This window comes from Sorex araneus, chromosome 1, assembly GCF_027595985.1.
Source record: "Sorex araneus isolate mSorAra2 chromosome 1, mSorAra2.pri, whole genome shotgun sequence".
Taxonomy (NCBI): domain Eukaryota; kingdom Metazoa; phylum Chordata; class Mammalia; order Eulipotyphla; family Soricidae; genus Sorex; species Sorex araneus.
This window is the reverse complement of record NC_073302.1, coordinates 238,378,268-238,401,221: the sequence shown is the minus strand read 5'-3', so window position 1 is coordinate 238,401,221 and position 22,954 is coordinate 238,378,268.

Below are 22,954 nucleotides of genomic sequence, written 5' to 3'. Positions count from 1 at the left end.
AGAAGGGGGATTTCAACAGACTTAGGCTAAACTATGGCTGCCACCCACGCTTTGGTTCGGGTAAAGTGACTTCAGTGTAGCGCAGGCAAGGACTGCTGTGGGAGATGCGGCCAGTAGGGAGAACTTTACCCTTGTCTTCCAAATATCTCAAAGCATGCTTTACTCCATGCTTGGGAAGCTTATGATCAAGTAGGAAGCTTTTCTCCCGCACTAAGCAGAGTTAGGCCTTAGGTGCTTGTCTTGGGAATGGGAACGAGCCCTTAGATTAGGCAAAATAGTGCAACCTTGGGAACGGGGCCCAGAGAAAACAGGGCCAGCTTGAATAGTGTGAATACCTAAGCCTTACAAATCCCCCTAGGGGCCAGAGAGAGAGCACAGTGGGCAGGGCATTTGCTTGCATATAGAGGACCCAGGTTCAGTCCCTGGCATCCAATACGGTCACCTGGAGCACAGGAGTAAATCTTGAGTGGAGAGTCTCCCCCATGGCTCCTTCTTGACCTGCTTCCACTCCCCACCCAGACACTCCCAAGGAAGGGGCAGGGATGTGGTCAATATCCTGGGTGTGCACCAGAGGGAGTGAGAAGGAGAAACCTCAGATGATCCCATCACTGTGAGGGATGGTGTTCACAAACCCACAAATACACAAGCCCAAGGACCCCTGTGTCTTCCCCCAGAGAAGAAGTCTCTTTAGACTGACTCCCGGTCAAATGGTGGACGTCAGGGCTAGAGGCAGCCAGGGGCAGGGAAAGAGAAGCCCAGCAGAACACAGCTCAGTGGGCAGGAGTGGAGCAGGCAAGAAAATCAGAGGGCAGGAAACTCTCGGAATGTCTATAGCATACAATGAATCTGAGAGAAACTGAGAGAAATAAAGACAACCTGAGAGAAATATTGGTGTTAGTTCTCAAGCCCTGTGCTTGGCTGTACTGACTCTGATTAGGGTCATGCTCGGCAAAGGCCACACCGGGAGCCAGGTGATGGGTTTGTTCCTGTCCACGAGGCCCTCAATGCCCAGGTAGACCTGGGGTGGGTGTTCCCTGGCCATTCAGTTGCAATCACATTAAAAAGAATAAATAGCTGAGGAGACCGTGGGATTAGGGGTGAATTTGCAATGGTGAGAAGTAGAGGCGGTGGTGTGGAGATGGCACTGGCTTCGCCATTAGCATGTTTTCTGTGAGTTTCATCATCTCCAGTCAGGGAAGCTGGCGTCTTGGTCCCCTGGCTGTCAGGGGGAGGGTTTGTGACTTGGGTGTCCCACAGCTGTCTGTTGTTAGCAACAAGAAATGGGCGGGGACAGGAAAATGCATACTACATTTAATGGTATTTTAAAAAAAATTTTTTTAACAACCAATTTTTGTTGCTGGCAACTTCTTCCTGGGAGAAGACATTGATTCACTATGGAACGAAAGCCTTGTGTCTGTCTTGGAGATTCTCCGTTGGTATCTGTTGAAAGGAGTGGATGGTTTCCACAAACGATTCCGAAAATGGCTGAGCGGGCTCAGAGCAAAAGAAGTTAATGTTTTCATGTCTGTCTCCTCCTTCCCACAGATGAGTTTGAAATCCTTGCTGCAGGCCATATGGAGTGGATATTCCAGAAGGAAATTATATCCTGTTCTCTGTTTCTACTCAACTGCTTTTCACTTTGTCAAGTGGATCCTTTGAAGCAGCCCTTTCCTTACCTCAGTTTCTGACATGAATAATTGTTTAATTGCCTCTCAGTCTACACCCGATAAGGAACCATGTCTCAAAATTGTATAATTCTCTGAACTAAACAATAGTGGAACCACCCAGAGCAGTTTTCAAAGGAAGAGAAGACTGCCTCCCATATGTTTAGCATTTTACTGTTTTCAAGTGCTTTGTTTGCTCTGTAGCATTTCATTAAATTGGATCATGCAGAGGAAACACTGTAAATTGGATCATGGAGCCCCAAAGTAAGATTTTACAACAACTATTGGTTTGATTTTCCAAACTAGAAAATGGGAATTCTGGAGAGAAGTTGCAGCACAAATCATAGCAGGTAGGTGGCATGTATTCCTATGTGGGTGGTGGTGCTTTGCTAAACCACATGGTGGTCTGTGTTTTGCTTGGCCCCACCAATGTCTGCTTCAGACCCCACCTCAATCCCTATGGCTCTGCTGAGCCCCCCAGCAGAGACCAGGGGCCACCTACTACCACATTAGAGGTATCTAAAAGAGATGGGGACAAAAGGTGTGTTTCCCAGTCTGGGTTACTGTGCATTGGCTGCAATGTCTCCCCTCAAAGATTGGAGGCAGAACGTGCCCTTTTTTTCTTGGTTCTGTCACTGCCAATCACTCCAGCTGAGTTTTTCTTATAGACCAGGCAGATGAGTGATTGTATTCCCTAAATGTAAAAATATATCTGTGGTTACTGTTTCTTGGTAAAAACCAACAATATTGCCTTTCAGAGAAGCTCACAACCCATTCCTCTCTGTACATTCTCCACTATTATCATATTCTGTGGGCAGGTTGTTGGCTAACATCAGGTGTGTTAGAAGATGGTCTGGACAATACTGCTGGGGGTGGGTGGGTGAGACCACAGAGGACTTACAGCTCCCACCATTCTCCCATCCCCAGCCTGGATGGAGCCTCCCCTGGGGGACACAGCTAAAGAAGTGCCTTCTACCACCTGCTAACTTGGGGAGGGGGGTTGTAGGAAGGGATGAAATTGGTGTAGACTGAAAGGGAAGGTTCTTTGTGTATCAAAGAACATAATATGCAGGGTATAAAGGCAATTCATAGAGTTGGGGAAAATAGTTATGTTATATGCTGTAGCAGGATAATTGTATGATATTATATTTAATAGATATATAATTAGATACAATATCAATTAGACAGTAATTATAATGGATTAATATTTAGAGTAATAAGTTTATAGGGCTGGAAAGATAGTACAGTAGGATGGGTGCTGGCCTTGCATGCAGCAGATGTGGGTTCAATCCCTGGTGCCATATGTGGCCCTGTGAGCAGGCCAGAAAAGGTCACTGAGCACAGAGTGAGGTGTAATCCCTGAGCAATACCGGGTATGACCCCCCCCAAAACAAACAAAAAGAATAGTACATTTTTTGTTTATTTATATTGGTTTATGGACTACTCCTGGCTGTGCTCAGGTCTTATTCAATGCTCTGTACCCAAGAATTACTTCTGGTGGTACTTAGGGGGACCATATGTGGTACAGGGGATTGCACCTAAGCCAACTATGTACAAGGCAAGCACTTTAACCTCTGTCCTGTCTCTCTGGCCCTATAGAACAATTGTTTTTAATCTCTAGTCCTTGGACCAGTCCCAGACCAATCTCTTTATTCATAGACATAAAGAGATTGAAACCCATTGATCTGGAATATACATTTTTTTAAAGTTTTTATTTTATTGAATCACCTTGAAAAAAGTACAAAGCTTTCAGGTTTAAGTCTCAGTTATATAATGATTGAACCCCCATCTCTTCACCAGTGCATATGTTCCACCACCAAGAACCCCAATATACCCCCCTCCCACCCAGCCCCCACCTAAGTAGCTAATGATCTTCACTTTATTCTCTCTGTACTTTGAATACACTCAATATTTCAATAGAGAATTCACTATTATTGTTTGGAATTTCCCCTCAACAATCAGGCCTGCTGATAAGGCATCATTTAATAATTTCTTTTCATTGCTGAGAATGAAGACCCTATGAGCTCGCACGGTTTTGGATTTCTGATATTTTAGTTCAGTTCACAGTCTAGATGCATTTCTGTAAGAAGCCGCTCTGGGTGCCAAAACAGGTTAGAAGACCTCTCAGATCATAGTCTTTAGGAGCAGAGGGTCCTTTTCGAGCTCGGCAGCTCCAGATCTTATCTGGGCCAAGGGCGTGCAGGTAATACCCCCTTCCCATGATCGCCTATGAGCCACAAAACTGCAAAATTCATACCTTTGGGTTGGGAGTCTTAGAAGGTGGCTCTTGCCATACGGATGTTGCCGCCGCCACCATTTTCCGTGCAGAAAAATGGGGTTGAAAGGAAAAATCCATTCCCGGGCAGCGTGGAGTTGTAGCACAGCTCACAGTCTAGATGCATTTCTATAAGAAGCCACTCTGGGTGCCAAAATGGGTTAGAAGACCTCTCTTTAGTCTTTAGGAGCAGAGGGTCCCTGGAATATACTTTTAAATATACTTTTAAATTCTTCAAAACTCACTAACAGTAAAACCAATAACTAAATTAAAAATGGGCAAAGAGGGGGTGAGGATGTGCTCGGTGGTAGAGCACATACCTTGCATATTTGAAATTATGGATTCCATTCCAGGCTCCACAGAACAAAAACATGAGCAAAGGATTTGAAGAGATGTTTCTCCAAAGAATACATAGAAATGGTCAATAGATACTTGAAAAAATGCTTAAGATCATTAACCATTAAGGAGCTGCAATTCAGTCTAGCTATTATAAAAATAAGTAAGAGCTTTCCTAAACAAGACAATGACAAGTGTTGGTAGCAATGTGGAAAAACTGGAACACTTGCATGTTGCTGGGGGGAATGTAAAATGAGGCAGTCATTATGGAAAACTATATGGCAGTTCCTCAAAAAATTAAACAGAATAATTACATGGTCTAGAAATTCTGCTTCTTAGTATATGCATAAAAATGTGAAAGCAAGAACTCAAACAAAAACTTACACCCTAGTGTTCAGAGCAATGCTATGCATAATAGCCAAAGATGTAGGCAAATTAAATGTTCATTGACAATGAATTAATAAAAATATGTTGCATGTATGATGATATTATATTATTCAGAAAAATGAGGAAATTCTGGCATAATGTTATAACATAAATTTATCTTGGAAACATATGCTAAGTGTAATGAGACAGAGTCAAAAGCCTGATGCGAGTGGGAAGGCAGTCAGTTCAGTTGTATGTGTTTTGGCTTCAATCTTCAAAAAGAAGGGTTCAAATAAAATCTTACATAGAAGTTAGGACATAAAAGAAATAACATAACTTCAGAAATAACTTGCTTCACTTTTGTTGAAGCAAGTCCAGAGACCCCAGAGTCTGTTCCCCTCCCTCTTCATAATGGCTCATGATAATGGGACAAAAAGCAACCAGCACTATAATTCTGTAGGCAGTGGAGTAAAAACCACTCACCAACTTTCAAATCATGATGGAGGGTCAGAACAGCACCATAAAATCCTGAGAACCTGTTCCGTCTGACAGTAAATGACTATTGTTTTGCCATGAGACTTCTTCTGGACCAGTTTTGAAAGTCTAGCTTTTGGTTGTGCAAGGAAGGATGTATAGCTAATTTGCAGAGAATTTTCTCTGAACTCAATAACTTATACCATTGTCACTTGTGTTTTGGATACCCATCTACTTCAGATTCTCCCTGATGACTTAGTAAAAGGTGGCATAGTACAGAAGATAATATGGTGGGCTTTAGTTATTCACTTACGTTGTCACAAATATTTATAACAAGCCATATATAATGGTTACAAGTCTTACACATGGAAGAGATGTTTAATATTTATGTGGAATTTTCCTGGTGGAGATATGACCGACATGCAAGAAGCACACGAGGTGAAATCTCCATCTGTTCATTCCATGGAGCTGAGAATGGTTGAAGGATTTTCTTAAATTGCTCTGCATAAGGAATTCTTTCAATTCCCTTTGGGCTTGGGGGCCACAGCTGGTGGTGCTCAGGGCTTACTCCTGACTCTGCACTCAGGAATCACCCTGGCAATGCTCAGGGAACCAACCATCTGGGGTGCCAGGGATCGAACTTGCATCAACAGAGTATAAAACAAAAGTCTTAACCCCTATGCTATGTCTATGAAAAACTTTGTATCACTGAAAAAACTTTGATTTGAATCTTATTTTCTTATGAGTATATCATTGTGTAAGACTAGCTAGGGATGTGAGCCAACTTTATCCAGGTGACTTATTCATAGGTAAAAGGAATTTTTATCTCTTTAAAGAAATAGGAAACATCATATATGACTACTGACTTGGAGAAGATAATTTAAACAAGGGTGGGGGACTTTTAATTTGTAAAGGTACCTATCATCAGACTATTGAATCCATTTTATTTTATTTTTTAAAAGATAAATCAAACTTTAGGGCTGAAATAACAGTACAGCGGGTAGGGCGTTTGCCTTGCACGTGGCCGACCTGGGTTCGATTCCCAGCATCTCATATGGTTCCCTGAGCACCACCAGGAGTAATTCCTGAGTGCAGAGCCAGAAGTAACCCCTGTGCATTGCCAGGTGTGACCCAAAAAGCAAAAAGAAGGTAAAGATAAATTGAACTTTATAAACATTTAAACATGCTGCTATCAAGAGTTATTGTTAAGAAGCTAAATTGTGGAAAATATAAACAGAAAACATAACAGGTAAAGGACTTAGAATTATAAAGAACGTATAGCTTAAAATGTAACAAATAACTAGAAGAATGGGGAGATTTGAATGGACACTTACCAAGGAAGTTTCAGTTGCAAACATAAAAGTATATTAAATATTATTAATATTGGGAAAATAAAAGAAAGCCATGCATTGCCATTTCATAAACACCACACTGACTAAAATTGAAAAAAAATGATGACCCTCAGTCATGGTAAGAATGCAGAGTAACTGAAGGCATTATCAAGAAAACTGAACACATTATGTCCATATTAAGACTTTGGTTTTCATAGAACCTTTATTCATAGTAATTTTAACTTGAGATAACCCGTGCTTTTTAATGAGTGAATGGGTAAGGAAATTAAGGTAGAAATATACCATACAGAATGTATGTGTGAATCCATTTAAATTTTTCCTGGTAATTTATATATGTATATATACACATAGATAAACACTACATGACCTTACCCAGATTATCAGTTATTCTGTTAATTGTCTTATTCTTAAAATACTTATGGTACAGAGATTGCCAATTTATGTCTTTAAATTGCCCAAGTATTGAGGATTTTCTAGCTTTGATAGAACTAAAAACTGGATTTTGGGCAATATTATGTATTAATTGACTTAAACACAGCTAATTGGGTAGTTTACTGGTTGTGTACTCCTCTTTCCCTTCTATCCTTATTCTCTTTATTAGGCAACCACTTTGTCCTGAGAAATTCACAAGATTCCAGGGAAGTAATCTTAACCCCAGCTCCCAGGTTGGGTTATGCCATCTAGACTAAACTAAACGGTGTCTTCTGTGCCACTGGATACAGTCATTGGTTGCCGAGTGAGCATGTGACACATGGGGGTGGCAATCAAAAAGAAACTAGGTACTTTCTTGGCTAGACTGGTCAGGAGACTCTCTCCCTGCTGGAGTCGAATGAGGAAGTACCAGCTGAGAGAGCTTCTGGAAGCCCCAGGGGACCTTACAATGAGGTGAGTCTTAGAATCTGATGCTAAAAAGAACAAAATGAAGAATTGGAAAGAGACTGGATTTTAGGTGACAATGTTGAGCTCCTGGATCAAGCCTTATCTGAAACTGTTTTATATTTTAGCATTTTCAGTTAATTGAACTATCAAATTGCTTTAATGATGTAAGCAATTTTGTGTGATGCTTTCTGTATTTGTGTCCTGATATTGCTTATCAATATCATATTATGATGCAGTTTAGTTCCTTATAAACCATACTTTTATACTTCATTTTCACAAAAATTTCCCTGCAATATTTATCAAAGCTGTCATTCATCCTAGATTATATGAATGAAGAGACTATAAAGACATTGCCATAGGTTAAACATATTGGTCACTAGAAAACTTATTATGTGAGGACAGAAATTATGAACATATTTTAGAATAGTATTTTCATCACTTTTGACTTAACTTGTCAACTATCCGTAATAAATGTTTGTTGAATGAACAATTAACTCGAAGGATAGAGCTGGAATAGTAAAAAGAGTAATAGATTTTATTATTTTAAATTTTATTTATTTTTTAATTTTTTTAGTGAGTCACAGTGAGGGTACAGTTACAGATTCACATCTTTTCGTGCTTGTTTTTTCCTCATGCAATGTTCGAGAGCCCATCCCTCCACCAGTGTCCATTCTCCACCACCAATGAACCCAGTATCCCTCCCACCCCCCTCCCATCCCCCCCACCCCACCCCGCCTCTGTGGCAGGGCATTCCAATTTGTTCTCTCTCTCACCTTTTGGGTGTTGTGGTTTGCAACAGGGGCATTGAGTGACCATTGTGTTCAGTCTCTAGTCTACTTTCAGCATTCAAGAGTAATAGATTTTAATTTTAGTGAATTGTCCAACATTTTTACCAAATTCTTACAAAGTACTGGGCATCAGATTTAAGTGTTGAAATTAAATTTTCTTTGTGCCTGTACTTCTACTGAAAAATAAAACAAATATAAAGAACACTGCTGATGACCTGATTTATTCTGCTTGCTTAAAAGTTTAAAACTGTTGATATTTCCTTTCTTTTCATTTTCTTTCATTTTTGTTGTAGTCACAGTACCCAGGGATTGTACCCTTGGTTGTGATGCTTGACATTCTTGGTTGTGATATGTTCACACCTGTGGTGCAGATCTCACTGATAGTGCCAAGGATCATATAGCATTGTGGAACAGTGTTGGGGACCAAACTCACTATTGCACACATGCAAGTCAAGTGCTATCCTACTGAGACATGTTTCCTCATACATGGGGTTATTTATGTCTAAAGTTCTGCAATGGTTGATAAAGAGGATACTTATGAATTACTCTTTATTTTCCTCCCTCCCTCACTCACTCCCATTCTACCCTCCCTCCCTCTCTTCTTCCTTCCTTCCTTCCTTCCTTCCTTCCTTCCTTCCTTCCTTCCTTCCTTCCTTCCTTCCTTCCTTCCTTCCTTCCTTCCTTCCTTCCTTCCTTCCTTCCTTTTGACTTTCTGACTTTCTTTCTCTCTTTTTCTTCTTCTTTCTCCTCTTCCTTCACTCTCCTCTTCCTTCTTTTCCTCTTCTTTGGGCTTATTCCTGCCATTCTGCTCAGGGATTACTCCTGGATGTGCTCTGGGGACTGTAAATGGTGCCAGAGTTGAACCCAGAGTGGCTGCATACAAAGCAAGCACTCCATCTGCTGTGCATCTCTCTAGCCTAAGATTTTCCTTTGTATCAAACATCTATGCTTCTGTCTTGTTTACCTTGAGAATAGATATTTCTCAGGTATGAAGCGACATTAGTCAGTGTACATAGTAAGTGCTCGATGTGGTCTGAGTACAATACAAATATTGAGCTATAAGCTTCTCCATGTCTAAGTGTCTCTCTGGAAACATATTAGGAGACCCACTGATTCAAATTTCTGGGTCACTATTAAGAAGGGATTTTTTTTATCTCAGCAAATATCATAGTAGATAAAAGAAAGCCATACCTCACAAGTGAGGGCAATACTTAGATTTATTACTCTAATATATAAGAATTTAGAGTAACAAGTAAGTAGACAGAGTCACTCTTGTGAGAATGAAATACTAGCCAAGTAGTTAGAAAGGAATCTGGGGAGCAGAGAGACAGTACAGCAGTTAAAGCTGTTGCTGAACATGACCAATCTGAGCTCAACCCCTAGCACCTAACACATAGCACTCAGTCCCTAACACCTAGCACTCAATCTCCCGACCCCCGCTGGAAGTGATCCTTTAGCACAGAGCCAGGAATAATCCCTGAACATTGCTGGGTGTGGCTCTAAAACAAAAGTTGAGAAGAAAAGGAAGGAAAGGAATCTGAACTGTAATTTCCCAGGGATAGAATGTACGACTGAAAGAGGACACAATTGAAAAATTAAAATCTTTACATCTAATAAAAATCTCAAAAGAATTAAATTCATAGAATTCATAGAATGAAGAATGGAAATTCTTTCAATATGTAAAACCTCAGCAAGATGCTGTTTGCTCTTTTCTTGTCTTGCATGAGAGCAGAGGGAAAAATGAGAAATGCATTTTGGATGAGTTTTGAAGGTCAAATTTGGGAAAATCAGTCACGAGGAATAGAATGAGCAAAAACTTGGATTCAGACTGAACAGAGTTCCAATCCCACCTCTGACAATTTCAGCAACTTACTTCATCTTACTGAGATTCATTTCCTCCCCTGGAAAACCGTGCTAATATTTACATCAATAGGAATTGCAGCAATTAGATATGTGTATATAAAGTGCCTGGCATATATCAGGCACGGAGGAGATGACAGCTGTTATTTTGTACTTTTTATGTAAGTAGGACAAACTTGGACTCATTAAAAAAGTGTTCTCACACTTGTTTTTTGCTTCTCTTACAAGAAAAAAAAAAAAGATGTTTCTTCCGAAAGTGGCCAATAGCACAGAAAGGAAATAGCAAACGAAGAACACATGGCACTTTTGAAAGAATCAAATTTTCTTACTCAAAATTCAGTGACAACGGCATAATGAGGCTGAAATATTGCTCTCTTGTATCTCTTATTGCTAAATGTACTCAGATTCATCTAAAAGAATGAGGGAGGCTTGAGTGAACATCCTTGAATGCCCTTTGCAATGTCTCACGCTGATGATGTTTGGCCGGACCTTGAGTAAAAGAGGGGAATGAGTGTGGATTGTTTTGCAGATTCTTGGAATTGCTTTAAAACTTAAAAATAAACCTGACAGTTTCTTAACTGTTTGTTCATAAACGTGATGCTGGGTCCCCTTGGGTAATGGCTCTCATTGTTAAGGTTGAGCTCTCAACATCTGTCAATGTTCATCATTTGGTCCTTCACTTAAACAAGCTTTATGATGTTAATAAACAAAAGAAGCGGAATGATGGGTCTGATGGGTGACTGTTACCTGCCAACATCACCTCCTCCAGCAGTGGATTAATTGTGTATCAAATCCCAGTGCCAGATTTTGGGTGTGGGTGGAGGTAGCCCAGAAAACATTGTAGTAGGAGATAAATAGCCTGGGCAACCACTTCTGACCTACTTCTTATCTACACTATTCTGGTTAGGGAAAATAACAAGGAGAAAGTTGGCAAGTTGTATATAAAGAATTATGGATTGCACAATACTAATAAATTCGGCACAAAGTCAATGGAGAATCAAAACAATTTAGAAACAGCAACTTTTTTCATCTGAAATACTTGATAATTTATTGCTTCCTTTTTTAGGATTATAGAAATTAAATTTAAAACATAGAACAGGACCTTCTAAAACATAAATATATGTGTGTATGTATATACATATTGTGTATATGTATGTGTGTGTATATATATATACACACATACACATATATATATACACACACACATACACATACACACATGTATGTGGTTTTAGGGGCACAACCAGCAGTATTCAGGGGCTACTTTCTGGCTCTGCACTTAGGGTCACTCTTGGCAGAGCTCAGCGGACCATATAGAATGCTGGGGATCAAACCCATTTGGCTAAGTGCAAGACAAGCACTCTTCTTGCCTTACTGTCTCTTGGTTCTAAAACATATTTTTAGTCAATATTATTTTGTTATAGTGTTGATATGAAAAAACTAACACCTAATGACACTGAGTGAAGGAATTTATTCACCAAGGTATTTTCATTGTATGTTGCCTTACTTAAAGACAGCTTCTAAGAACCTATCCAAGACTTAGAACCTATCTAAGATTGAGGACTTAGGATAAAAGTTAATTCTGTGATATTGCTAAAGGTATAAAGTCTTGTTATATATTTAACCATATTGGTTAAGTTGCCACATATATAAGTTAAAAAATGTCAATGGCAATGATTTGGGTGTTCTGGGTTATTATTTTTAAGCAGGGGTGTTGGGCCACACCCAGCAGTTCTCAGGGCTTTCCCGGGGATGCCAGAAATTGAACCTGGATAGATGTGTGCAAGGCAATTGCTCTACCTGCTGTACTCTCTCTCTCTCTCTGCTGCTGCTTTGTCTAACTATGGCAAAGATTTTTAGAACAACTTAAATATGGAATTATCTGCCTATGTTATAATTGACCTATAAAAAGAAAATCTGCCAAGTACAGGGATACTTTCATGCAACTTCATTACAGCAGAAAGCATATACATTAATTAATACACATATAGCACCATTTCTGTTCATTATTTGACATATAATTAGTCACAAATCAGGAAAACTGAGGTAGAAGGAAGGAACACCTATCTCAAGTCACACAAATGGCAAGGGCAGAGCTAGGGCTCAAATCCTTGCAAAATTATCACACACATGGTCTTCCTTCTTACACTGGTCCAGCTCTCCTCATGCCTATCTCTGCTAATTCTTTCATTATAAAACCACACAAAAACACATAATGTGTTGCCTTAAGAAAGAAAAAAGAAAGATATTTTTCTGAACATTCTGTGCCTATGATTTTTTTTCTCTCAAAGGAGTATCGCATGATTCTCAACATTCCAAAGGCCTGATGTTGGGCTCAAGCATGTGGGCCCCTCACGTGAGGCCCCTCTCTCCAGCACCCTGCCAATGTCCTGTTCTTTCTGCTAGCACTTTGTCACGACCCCAAAGGAACCTGGTATAGGAAAATTCTTCTTGTTTTTTCCTTTTTATCCTCTGACTCAAATTATTTTTGTTCTTGGAAGACCAAGGGGACTAAAAATAGTATAACTTTTCCTGGCATTAAGTTTTCAAAAAGTGATGATACACGAGGGTCAAGGAGGGGGTGTACTTCTAAAGTTTCATCAACTTGATTGGCCCAGAATAAAGCCTGGTTAGATTCTCCAAAACCAATAGTGATGACAACAGTTAATAATTCTTTAAGGGTTAGTTCTCTGCCTTGCCCTGTGAAACCCCCTTTGCACACAAGACTATTATATTTTAACCTAACAGAGATGGGCAGGATGTAAGAGCAACCCCTTTCCTTTCGGAATTTCATAGTTCAGGCAAGTTTCTGCATGCAGTCAGAACTCAGAAATACAAGCGCCAGGATCTGAACTCAGAGTCTTCCAAGTTCAATGGCTGTGTCTGCCTATCAAGTGGAGCTTTAAGACCAGAAGTAACTGTTGACTATTCTGTTTCCCACTCTCTCACCCTGGCAAGCGTATGGGCCAAGGGGCGGCACCAATGCTCTTGGCATGAATAAGCACCTGGGTGAACATATGAGCAGAACTACTGTTTATTTGGTGCAGAATAATTTTTTTAAAAAACGTAAGCAAAGTAAGAATTTTGTTTGTTTGTTGAGAGGGGAACTTGGGAGTACTGAGGGTCTGAGTGTTTTGGGGTGACTCTGATTCCCTCAGTCTGCAGTTTCTTACGTGGAAGGGAACTTGAAGCTCTGGGAAACCAGGGGGCAGAGTTTTGCTTAGAGACGAAAGCAGCAGTGGCGAGGAAGCTATTCTAGGGGCCAGTCCGGGCTCTTGGGCAGGCAGAGACATAGCTGCCTTAGGAAGGGACACATGGTCAGTGTTTCAAGCTTCAAGTGTGGACATCAATCCTGCTACTGAAGCACAAGAGCAGCCATTTCTTAGAAAATGTGTGAGGCTGGTTTCAGGCCAACTTTCCTTACAGGCAGTGAACTTATTTGTTTGTCTCTGACTCTTCTATCAGGTCCCCTCTATGACCCCCTCTCCCAAGGTAACCTTGACTCACTGTCCTCTGCTCTGCCTCTTTGTATTTATCTGTTTGTCAGTTATAGCCTGTATTTATGAGTGAAATTGCTCGATCATTCAGTTAGTGCAGACACCGAACTTTGAACTTCATGTAATTTTTTCTTGGGGGGGGGGCACAGCTGGCGGTGCTCAGGGCCTATTCCTGGCTCTGTGCTCAGGGATCATTCGTTGGGGGACTCAGGAATGCAAGCAAGCACCCTGCTGACTGTACTATTGCCCTAGGTTGAAAGCATGCAAGGCAAATCCCTACCTGCTGTACTGTCAACACAGCCCATTCTTCCACTCTTACTGAGGTGATATGATTAACGACACTATTAATTGTAGTTTCATGCACACAACGTTCTAATGCTACAACCCCTGCTAGAGCATCTGCTTCCTTCCACCAAAGCCCTATGAACCCCTCCCATCTCCCCCAGCTCTGCACCCAGCAGGAAAGTTTAGTTATGTAGACAAACTTTCAGGTTCTTTTGCTTTTGACCATTTTTGTTACTCCCTTATTATGTATCTATGTCACACATATGAGAGATCATTCTGTGTCTGTCCCTCTTTTTTTCTGATTGATTTTACTCAGCATGCTACCCTTGTTGTTCCATCCTTGTGGAAAATTGCATGATTTTGCCTTCTTACTGCTGAGTGATTTTTCATTGTGTGTATATAATAGCTGTTTTGTTGTGTGTATGTATTTTTTTTTAAATCTCATTTATGGCTGAACTGAAATGAACAGCAGACTGGTCCCATGGACTGGTATTTGCCCTTCCTGCTCTAGAGTGCTGGCCAGTGAAGAGTGAATCCTTCCATCCTGGACTCAGTGCCTGAGGCCAGAAAGGGTTAGGAAAATAGTGTTTTCTTTGCAACAGCTGTACAGTGTGGAGTGAGTCACTGGAGTTCTCAAGTGCCTCTATTTCTCCTTCCACAAAATGAGAGAAAGAATAGTCTGAGATCAGGGGAGTGCATAAAACAATGTTCTGAAGGCACTTAGAACAGTGTCTGGCCTAGAGAATGCTCACTAAGCACCGATCAGACCCTATGGCTATTGCATGGCCCCTGCTGCTATGAATGGGGGATGATGAGGAGGAGGGGAATGCAGGGAAGAAGGATGTGAGAGCCCAGCAACAGTGTGTTGTGCTTGTTCCTTCAAAACCAACATTGATTTTAAAGGCATTAAGGGGTTCGCAGGCCTATTGCCCCCTGAATCAGAGTCTGCTCATTTTAGATTAGCAAGAATTTTAGTCAGAAGGTCTCTCAGTCCCGACTGCCACTTCCCATCCAAGATGAAATTCTTACCTGCAGGGCCCATTAAGAGCCTTCAAAAGAGATTTCACTATAGCTCCGTAGCACTGTTGTCCCATTGTTCATCGATTGGCTCAATTGGGCACCAGTAACGTCTCCATTGTGAGACTTGTTGTTACTGGTTTTGGCATATGGGATACACCATGGGTAGCTTGCCAGGCTCTGCCCTGCGGGCGAGATACTCTCGGTAGCTTGCTGGGCTCTTTGAGAGGGACAGAGGAATCGAACCTAGATCGGCCGCGTGCAAGGCAAACGCTCTACCTGCTGTGCTATTGCTCCAATCCGAGATTTCACTATATCCCCTTCAATTGAGATTCCATTACTTCAAACTGTGCTAACTGTTCTGGAGGTAGGAGGCCACTGCCGGTGGTATGTAAGCAGCACTTCTGTTCCTGGGCTTTTGTCACCTGCCACATAACAGCGGCTTCATGTTTCTCTCTTTCTCTCTATGTCTATACTCCACTTCCTCCTCCCACAGTTCCTGGATACTTGTAGGCAGCTAGACTTGAGATAACCTGGAGGCAAGAAGTAAGTCTTGGGCATCTTTGTGACCCAAGCATCAGTACGAGCATCCACTCGCCTGTGTGGCACTGAGGCCAACCTTTGTTGCCATACTCAATTCTCATCAGTAGACTAGATGCTCTCCACACGCTTCAGGCTTCCAGCCACAGTTGTCTCACCCACATTTGCTTCAGTGCCCACCAGATTCTGAGCTCCACCAGGAATGGGAGAGGTTAAAAACTCAAAGGTCCAAAGAAGGTTCCCGGCCCAGTCACAGGGGCTCCCACTGAGAAGGAGTGTTTACTTGAGCTGACTGGAAGTGGTGAACTCAGAGAACAACACAGCCAGAGCCCAATGAGGTCAACACAGAAGGAAGTAAAATTTTCCATTTGAATTCAACCATGACTAAAGTTGTTAGAATCAGTGCAAAGACTAAACTTTTCAGTTGATTTTCCTAGGTAACTTTCTTTGCCTTTCTAGCCTCTTATTTTCCTATATGTTCCTATTTCAGCTCACACAAGCCTTCAACAGATGCAATTGCAGGGAAAAAATGATCCAAAGCACGCATTGTATATTTTCGTTCATTTATTTAATAAACACTCAATAGTGCATATTATGTATTAGGTACTGTTTAAAGAACTTTCTATATAACCATGATATTATGTTGCCTTTATTCATTCAATAAAAAGAAATTGAATCGCTCCTCTGAAACTACTTTGTGCTAAGCGTGAAAAGGCATAAAAAATAGCATTTTCCCTCTCCTGGGTATAGGGGGAGAGACAGACAAGTAAATCAACAACACGGATTCTGTAATAAGGGCACACAGCATATATCTTTAGTCCTCTGGGGCTAAGAGGAAGAACATGCAGCTTGGTCCCAGTCAGTTGATGTTTAAGTGTCTTCTAAGTGAGTGAGTGAGACTGGGGTTGGGTTGCCTGTATGTAGCATTGAGATCAAGATAGCCTGCACCTCAGGAAATGGTAGGCCTGAAGCCTGGAGCAGAGCTTGTATATGAAGAGAAAGAGGGTCTTAGTCTGCTCATGTTTCCTTAACATCTTTGCCTTGGAGCGGGCAAGTGAGACAGCAAACATGTCCTTTTCCCATAGCTCTGGAGACTGGGCATCAAAGTCAAGTGCCGACAGAGCTGCTTTCTCCTTCACTCTTCTGGCCTGGCTTGTGGGTGGCTGCTGGCTCGCAGGACCCTCACATCATCATGTCTTTGAGTCTCCCTCTTCTGATAGCCATGCCAGTTCTATTGCAATAAACTCACCCTCAAGGCTTCTTTCAACTGAATTACTTCTGTAAAGGTCCTGTTTCCAAGTACAACCTCTTCCTTTCTTCCACATTGGGAGGACATTTTGTTTTTAATCAAAGCTCTGTGATTTACAAAGTTATTTATACTTTTTAGACATACAATATTGCATGGTTCTCACCAGCCGTGTCAATTTCCTTCCACCAATGTTCCCAGGTTACCTCCCACATCTCATCCCCCTCTCCCAAGCCTTCCCTTTCTAAGTTTGATTGTTAAAATTTGGGTCTCTTGATTTCAGTGTTGTTGACTCTCGTTTGGATATTTGGCTCTATCAGTCCTTAACACCACCTTAACACCACCGGTCCCCATTGCTTCTCATCTATCTCTTCTCCCTCTCGCCTTCACTCTTTCTTTTCTTTTCCTCCCTAAACTCTGAAGCCAAGGTTTATCAGGGCACAGCCTTCCCCCCTTAAAACACTGCATTCCCTTATCCAGTTATTCTAAAACCACAAACATGTGATATCACCCTCCAATACAAACTTCTGTGATACTGGGGATTTATGACTTTAACAAATGACTTTGCAATGGGGGATACAACTCAGTCAGAAGTTATGAAGAGGGGGGCTGGAGGAGGGCAGAGCAGAAATGACAGCTGCTGAAAGAGTTGGGAATAAGGCTGACAGGATCTATGGCAATTGGGAACAGAGGGAAGGGGGAAGTAAAAGATTCCTTAGCTTTTTGGATGGAGGGAGGCGCAGGAGGAGGCAGCCAGTTGGCCAAGAGGACCGGGGTGGAGGGACAATGGAGGAGTGTGGGTGGAGGGGAAAAGGAGAGGCTGCAGTCTAGGATGACTGGAAAAATCTGGCTGCATGATGACGATGCTTGACTGGAATGAGGGACCGAGGAACAGAAACACATCTGGAGGTGGGAGGACGATGACTAGTGATGCCAGTGGAAAATCACTTGGGGAAGAGCAGCAGGAACTCCGGCTTGTTAATCTGAGAATTGGAAAAGAAGCCTGGCTTTGCATGAGAGATTCAGGAATTATCAATTTATTATAAAGGAATCGTTGGAGCTAAGGATTAAGACAAAGTCACCCAAGGGAAAGAAAGGGGGCCATGGACAGAACAGGAAAAGGAGAGGTCTGGGAAGTTGGAGGAAGATGGGGAGAATGCAGGGAGCTGGAACTGATTAAATGAGCATTGACTAACTTGCCAGTCACGTGGCTGGCGTATCATTTAACTCTTACAGGAGTTTCAGCTGTAAACACACAGCAAACATTCTTATCGCACTTAATCTATGCCAAGCAGTGCTTAAAGGACTTGGTAGTAACTCAATAAAGCCTCACAAAGCCCCACTATTTATGCATGAGGAGCATGTATAAATATAAACCACACACCAGGGAGATGAGCTGAAACTGCAGAGCTGAAACACTTGAATCTCAAAGCCAGCTGATAAGTCTTCGAAGCCTGACTCTTAACCAAGTTGTTGTTCCATCTCTCCCGGTGTTGTGTGAGGTTTAGAGATCAGAGACTCCAGATTCAGAGATCAGAGACCAGAGATTCAGAAATTTTGCCTTGGGGCTGAAGAGATAGAACAGGGCTAAGGAGCTTGCCTTGCATTCAGTAGAGGCCTTGTCAATCACCAGCAGCACATATAGTGCCCAAAGGCACTGCTGGGAACGACCCCTGAGCACAAAACCAGTAGGAAACCCTGAGTACCAGTGGGTGTGGTCCAAAACCAAACTAAAAAACAAAACAAAACAAAATAAAAACTAAAAAACTGAAAAACTAAAAACAGTAAAAGGAATAAAACAGTAAAAGGAATTTAGCTGAAAATTAGTAGTTTGCATAGTATCAGGTATTTAGATTCAGACCTTTGCAATTTTCACTACACTATGAAGCTTCCTCATAAGATAAGGGAGGGGATACTTATAAGGACAAGCACCCTTTCACGAGCTAGAGTAGAAAGTGTCCTTGGGAAGGGACTGGAGCAATAGTACAGTCCAGAGGGTGTTTGCCTTGCATGTGACTGACCAGGGTTCAATCCCTGGCAACCTCATATTGTTCCTCAAGTTCTGTTGGGAATGATCAGTAAGTCCCGAACACCGTCAGGAATGTTCCCCCCCCACACACACCATGAAAATATTTTAAAAAGAGAAAATATTTTAAAAGAGTAGTACCATGGGTAGAATACTTACCTTGCATGTGGCCAACTTGGGTTTGATCCTCAGCACCCCATATGGTATCTTGAGCACCACTAAGAGTGATTCCTGAGTGCAGAGCCAGGAGTTATCTCTGAGTATTACTGGGTGTGGACAAAACAAAAAAAATTTTCATAAGAAAGTTCATGTTGGAACCAGAGAGATAGCACAATAGGTAGGCAATTGCCTTGTACACAGCTGGCTTGGATTCCATCCCTGACACCTCATATGTTCCCCAAGCCTCACCACGAATGATCCTTAAGCTCAGAGCTGGGAGTAATCTCTGAGTATAAGCATACGTAACTAAATGTGGCTTCTCCCAAAAAACAAAAAAGAAGAAGAAGATTTAAAGAAAAAGAAGAAAGTACATGTGACATTTGGCCAACAGAAGTGCCTAGGCATAAGGTAAGGTTGTTTTATCAGTGTGACAGAGCAGAAGTCAGATCTAAAAGTCCTGAAGAATGATTCTTACAGGGAGCTTGACCATGGAGAGGAGAAGACGGGGAACAGCTTAAACATGAAGTGTCATATCAAAATGCTTGCAATTAATAAAAAAAATTGTGGACTGGGAGATATTTCAACTACCCGAGTGCAGGATGCGGAGGCCTGTGTCAATTTCTGGCACTGGATGGCACACCGCCCCACCCCCAACCCCCGCCGCACCAGTAGTGCTGGGCCAAGCACTGAGCCAGAAAACGCCCCCAAAATATGGATGGCTGTGATCCCAAGTCTCCACCTCACCCCCATTTCATTTTTCTTTAAGAGGGAGAAGAATCTATAAAAATTTTATATTAACAGGAAATCCAAAAGTGGGGGTGAGGGTGGAAAATTACTTTGTCAGTCTATTGTAAGTTGGGTTAATATATAAGCCTGGGTGTCTGATGCTGGCCGACTGGGAGACATCAAGCTGAGAAACTGGGCCTATCCTTTGCTTCAGTCACAGAGCCTCTAGTGCAGGCACATGGGGACTGCAAGACTTGATCTTTTCCTGTTTTAACTGCAATTGCTACAAATTTACAGCACTGTAGCACTGTCATCTCATTGTTCATCGATTTGCTTGAGTGGGCACCAGTAACGTCTCCATTGTGAGACTTGTTACTGTTTTTGTTTTTGGCATATCGAATATGCCACATGTAGCCTGCCAGGCTCTGTCATGTAGGCAGGATACTCTCGGTACCTTGCGGGGCTCTCCGAGAGGGATGGAGGAATCGAACCCAGGTCGGCCACATGCAAGGCAAACGCCCTACCTGCTGTGCTATTGCTCCAGTCCACAAATCCACAGAAAGATCATTTTTAATTTATTTTTGTTCTCCTAGAAACAGTCCTAAATTTAAATCTGAATGGTAACATCAAAGCTAATTGAATTCTTATGTTTGTAATCTATGGATTATCAACAGCCAATGAGGTACCATACCTCTAGTACCAATGATTTAAATCCATGAGAATTTGTTATAATGAGATGACAATTTGGTGAAATTCTTTTGGAAAGCAGTGGTATATTGTCAAAAATTTTAACTGATGTGGTGTTGCTTGTCTTAATTCAATTTCCAAGAGTTTAGATGCAGAATAAAATTAATGTGCAAAGATGTTCATTGCAGTATTGTTTACATACATGAGATAATACATCAAGAATAAAGAAACTGTACATGTGCTTGATGGAAAATAACAGTAGCTTAAAATATCATTTTTTGGAAATTTGATATGTGTGTATATAGAATTAAGTAAGAAATGCAGAATGACATGAAATGCCTTTGAAATATGAATAGAACTGTATAAATACGCCAACAATGTTTTTAAAAAGACTGAAAATATCTCCACTACTGGTGATTATGTTTGCTGGTTGGTACTTTGGTAATGAAAAAGGAACTAAACATGAACCAATCTCTATAGCTCTCCACTGATTAGCAATGGTTAACATTACAGTGAATTGTGTTCTTTCCATTCACTTTTCCACATCTTTCTCTGGTATCTTGTTGGTACATAAATTATCTATAAAAAAATGCAGGTGTTTTACTGGAAATGCATCAAATGAAACCTCTAGATAGCATCCCAAGAATTCATCTTTAAAACATTTTTATGATTCTTGACATCATCTTTCTATGCAAAAGAAAACACACTTATTTGGAAGCTACAGAAAAATGGTAAGATCAGAGAACTATGGAGAAGCAAAAAAAAATCTTATTCATCTATACAGATAATAAATGTTGCTATTGTGCTGTCAAGGAAACAAAGTCTGTTTCCTTAACAGAAAGGAGAAACTACTACATTTATCTTTATTGATTGTATAAAAATTCTCTGAGCGTTTTGGGGGGAGGGGGTGGACACTGGGATTACACTCCTTGATGCTCAGGGCTTGCTTTTTTTTTTTTTTTTTACTTTTTGGGTCACACCCAGTGATGCACAGGTGTTACTCCTGGCTCTGCACTCAGGGGACCATATGGAATGCTGAGAATCGAACCCGGGTCAGCCACGTGCAAGGCAAACGCCCTGCTCTCTGTGCTATTGCTCCAGCCGTCTTGGGGCTTGCTTTTGGCTCTGTGTTAGGGATCACTCCTGGGGGTGCTTGGGGAATCATAAGCTGTGCAAGCAACTGAACCAGGGTCTGCCAAGTGCAAAGCAAGCTCCTTATCTGCTGCACTCTCTCTGGCCCTCAAAATTCTCTTATTTTACATTCCATCCTTCAAAGATCCAAGGTATACGTAGGCTGCAGAGTTTCAAGGACTATCCACACACAAACTGAGCTTGATCTGTAGGGAGCTGGATGAAGAATTGTGTTGGGTTCTATTTGTGGCAGGGAAGGGCATAGCCTGCAGTACTTGGGATCTACGTCCCACATGATCTCTCCCAGAAGAACTTAGGGAGTCATGAGGCGCTCAGGGAACCAACCATGTGGTGCTGGGCATTGCACCAGGACCCTTAGAGCAGTCCCTCTGACTCCGAGAAGATCCACATTAGCCCTGCTCTTCTTGAACTTTCTCAGTGTGAAAAGAACTTTTATGCTTGTTAAGAGCATGTCCTATCGGTAGATCAAAGATATGCTATAGACAAAATAGAACTAGATTCCAAGAACAAGTCTGGCCATGGTGCCAGGCAACTGTACCCACCTTATATCTCAGGGGCCACTGCTTGAGGACAGGATCATCGGTATTGACCACTGAATCTCTAGCAACTTGGCTCTGAATAATTGCAGGTGTGTAATACAACATTTGCAGAAATAAAAGAAAGGCTCATGTTCAACTTCCTGCCCTTTCACATATTAGCAAGATCTTCTCATCTACTCCTGTGTTTGAGCTAAGGACTAGCAAATCTCAATTATTAGCCCTGTGTTTGCTCCAAGTACTTCAACCCAGCTAAGTGCTTTCTTTGGATTTATCAGGGATCAGTGCAGACTGCATAGATTTGATTTGTTCAGAGAGACTCAGCAATGGGCATGGATCCTGGGGCAAAGGGCCCCATGTGGGGTGTGTGTGTGTGTGTGTGTGTGTGTGTGTGTGTGTGTGTGTGTGTATGTGTGTGTTGGGAGGGCGGGGGGTAGTCAGGGATAGGATTTGTAAATGGAACTTATTTATAGCCTGTGATTTAAAAGTGAAATGCCAGCATTCTTTAAGACCTGGATAGATCTATCTAAGCCCTGGGTGCATGGTGGAAACATAATCACAAATGAAACATATTCTCTAATTTATAATCTTCTTTCAGGCCAAAATTAGGGTTCAACTAAAGTCCATAATCACAACATTCCAGGAGTCTCTGCCTGGACTTTAAACCTGGCAGCATTCTCCCCTAAAGCCGGGTTGGTCTGTTGGAGTTTTATCTTTGAGTACCTCGTAGCTGTTGCAATGCTAGCAGACCCTCCGCTTCCCAGAATCCAACCTGTCTGCTCGATGGGAAACATCTACCATTGCAGTAGAAGGAAACGGTCCTTTCAAATCGCAGGGGTGTACTCCTCTGATGCACACATGGCAGAACAAACACACTCTGGGGCCTGGGGACGCTCACCTATTAGGGAGCAGGGGAAGAGGAGGCCTTCGAGGGCTTTTGGTCCCCACTGCTCTGAACGCTGGGGCCTGTGCTCTCTGCAGAAGCAATGGGAGGGACCCACGGGATGCACGCACGGTTCTTGGAAATGGAAATACATGTTCGTGTGGAAGGGAGTCCAGAACAAATTCTGAGGGGAGGGAAAGGCAGGG